Consider the following 3,789-nt stretch of genomic DNA (forward strand, 5'->3'; position numbering starts at 1 on the left):
CATCCACGTGATCGAAGCGTCTTAAGCGTGGTGGGAATCCAGATGGTCGAGACCAGCGTTGAACAGACCCTGAGCATGGAGCTTCTTGTTTTAGTTTCTGTCTGTAGCTGGAACAACAAATGGAGTCGTGGCCTTTCCGAAAGGAGAGCGGGGAGGGCTCATATGCGTCGCGGAAGTTTAGTATAAAATGATCCAAGGTTTACCAGCCCTGGTAGACAATCGATATGCTGATAGAATTTAGCGAGTCTTGTTTCAGAATAGCCTTGTTAAAATCCCCAGCTACAATGAATGCAGCCTCGATATGTGGTTTCCAGTTACTATAGAGTCAAATAAAGTTTGTTCAGGGCGGTCGATGTGTCTGCTTGGGGGAATATATGCGGCTGTGATATAATCGAAAGATTCTCTTGGTATGATAATTGCGGATCGAACATTATGATTGTGAGAATTTTAAATCCGTGGGAACAGAATGACTTGATGTTCCTGTATGCTTTTCTATCACACCACACGTCTCGTTGGTCAATAAGGCATACACCCCGCCCCTCTTCTTACCAGAAAGATGTTTGTTCCTGTCGGCGCGATGCGTGAAGAAACCAGCTGGCTGCACCGACTCCGTTAGCGTCTCTCGAGTGAGCCATGTTTCCGTGAAGCAAAGAATGTTACAGTCTCTGATGTCTCTCTGGAAGGCAACCCTTGCTCGGATTTCGTCAACCTTGTTGTCGAGAGACTGGACATTGGCGAGTAGTATGCTAGGGAGTGGTGCGCAATGTGCCTGTCTCCGGAGCCTGACCAGAAGACCGCTTCGTTTGCCCCTTTTACGGTGTCGCATAGGGTCGCCGGCTGGGATCAGATCCATTGTCTTGGGTGGAAGGCAAAACACTGGATCCACTTCGGGAAAGTAATATTCCTGGTCGTAATGATGGTTGACGTTGCTCTTATATTCAGTAGTTCCTCCCGACTGTATGTAATAAAACCTAACATTACCCAGCTGTTACACTAAAAGGGCATTATCATCATTTTCCCAACAATTTCACAGTATTATTCCACCTCATAGTGTAGAAATATATATAAAACACGGGAAAATCACATTTTTAAATGTACTGGGCCTTAAAACATTCTGCACTTGAAATTGGGGGAAATAATTCATAAATTAAAGACTCCATTTTAAACAATGACAAACTAAAATGGGGAGAAATTACATAATACCTTAAGTTATTACATTATAATGAGTTATTACAGTAATTATTGGTTAATAGCTCAATCAACTGATAGCGACAGAATTAGATTACTTTCCAAGCAAAGTGTATTTTTTGTCTCCTCGGCAATAGAAGGTTATAGCTCAGCCAATGAATGTCATAGAATCTTAGTATCCCGAGGGCCGCCGACCAAAACTCACGGACCAGGCAAGGAGGGCATTAATCAGAGAAGCAACAAAGTGACCAAAGATAACCCTGAAGGAGCTGCAAAGCTCCACGGCGGAGATTTGAGAATCTGTCCATAGGACCACTTTTAAGCCGTACACTTCACAGAGCTGGGCTTTACGGAAGAGTGGCCAGAAAAATGCCATTGCTTAAAAATAAGTTTGAGGGAACGAGGGAGGAGCGATAGGGGTTCTGCCAAGAAGAAATGAAAGCAAGTCAAACTGGGTAATCGACTACTACTCTATGTTCCACAGTAGTTGAATCAGCTGTGCCTCTCACGTTTGATGTTTGCCAAAAGGCATGTGGGAGACTCCCCAAACATATGGAAGAATGTACTCTGGTKATCATGATCAATCTGGCCATCAAGGAAAACGCTATGTCTGGCACAAACCTAACACCTCTAATTACTCCGAGAACACCATCCCCACAGTGAAGCATGGTGGTGGCAGCATCAAGGTGTGGGGATGTTTTTTATTGGGAGGGACTGGGAAACTGGTCAGAATTGAAGAAATGATGGATGATGCTAAATACAGGAGAAATTCTTGAGGGAAACCTGTTTCAGTCTTCCAGAGATTTGAGACTGGGACGGAGGTTCACCTTCCAGCAGGACAATGACTCAAAGCATACTGCTAAAGCAATACTCGAGTGGTTTAAGAAGAAACATTTAAATGTCTTGGAATGGCCTAGTCAAAGCCCAGACCTCAATCCAATTGAGAATCTGTGGTATGACTTAAAGATTGCTGTACACCAGTGGAACCCATCCAACTTGAAGGAGCTGGAGCAGTTTTGCCTTGAAACATGGGAAAAAATCCCAGTGGCTAGATGTGCCAAGCTGATAGAGACATATCCCAAGGGACTTGCAGCTGTAATTGCAGCAAAAGGTGGATCTATAAAGTATTGACTTTGGGGGGTGAATAGTTATGCACACTGAAGTTTACTGTTTTTTTCTCTTATTTCTTGTTTGTTTCACAATAACAAACAATTTGCATCTTCAAAGTGGGAGGTTGTGGTTGTGTAAATCAAATAATACAAACCCCCCCAAAAATCTATTTTAATTCCAGTTGTAAGGTAACAAAATAGGAAAAATGCCCAGGGGGGTGAATACTTTCACAAGGCACTGTAGACGGCATTACAGGCATTCAGAAGTTATTCAGACACCTTGACTTTTTCCACATTTGGTTACATTACAGTCTTTTTATAAATGGATTAAATAAAATGTAACCAGGAACTATAATTTAACCTAGAACTAAAATATTTGTCTCCTTCTCGACGTTGCATGCATTTCTCTTCTCTCTCTCTCTCTCTCCCTCTAACCCCTCCCTCTCTCTAACCCCTCCCTCTCTCTAAACTCACCTATCTGGTAAGAACCAGAAAGTCCATACCTCCCAAAAACTCTCTTCTGTGGAAATGAAACTGATCTGAGTCTCTGTGTCGTCTGTCTGTTGTGAGAGTGAACAACCATCCAAATGGCTCAACAGGGAGATCTTCTGGACCAGGACCAGTTCTGTTGTTCTGTCTGTCTGGATCTACTGAAGGAACCAGTCACCATCCCTGTGGACACAATTACTGTAGAATCTGTATTGAGGGCTGCTGGGATCAGGATGTTCTGAAAGGGGTCTATAGCTGTCCTCAGTGCAGAGAGACCTTCACTCCAAGGCCTAATCTGAGGAAAAATAACATGTTGGCTGATATGGTGGAGAAACTGAGGAAGACAGGACTCCAGGCTGCTCCACCTCCTACTCTGTGCTATGTGGACCTGGAGATGTGGCGTGTGATGTCTGCTCTGGGACCAGAAGCAGAAAGCCCTCATGTCCTGTCTGGTGTGTCTGGCCTCTTACTGTGAGACTCACCTCCAATCTCACTATGAATCTCTGCTTTGAAGAAGCACAAGCTGGTCAAAGCCACCGCACAACTACAGAGAAAGATCTGCTCTCATCATGACAAACTGCTAGAGGTTTACTGTCGTACCGATCAGCAGTGTATCTGTTATCTGTGTACAATGGATGAACATAAAGCCATGATACAGTGTCACTGCAGCAGAGGGACTGAGAAACAGTAAGACCAGAACAACTTGCTGGTGACTGTCTGACAAACAAAAAATGAAAGATACAGTAGGAACTAAGCTGTTTGAATATGAGAGAATTCAAATGAAATGGATCCACAAATATGAACACAAACCTTGACTATATGATATGTTAACCCAAGATTCTTCAAATGTATCACCATTTTATTGTCTGTTAGTTCTGAACAGAGTAAAAACTCAAACCAAGTTTATTCACCCACTGGGTCATACAGCTGCAAAAGACAATGTTATGATTACACAAAAAACATATATTTATAACCTCCTGCTAGCGGGATCAACTCCTTACAT

General features: G+C 43.1%; 1 pseudogene; it reads left to right on the top strand.

Annotated features, from left to right (window-relative positions):
- Positions 1-2,813: 2,813 nt before the first annotated feature.
- The window catches only part of LOC112074038 (uncharacterized), a 2,805-nt pseudogene continuing 1,829 nt past the window's right edge, over positions 2,814-3,789 (top strand).

Source organism: Salvelinus sp. IW2-2015, unplaced genomic scaffold (genome assembly GCF_002910315.2).
Source record: "Salvelinus sp. IW2-2015 unplaced genomic scaffold, ASM291031v2 Un_scaffold2471, whole genome shotgun sequence".
Classification (NCBI taxonomy): domain Eukaryota; kingdom Metazoa; phylum Chordata; class Actinopteri; order Salmoniformes; family Salmonidae; genus Salvelinus; species Salvelinus sp. IW2-2015.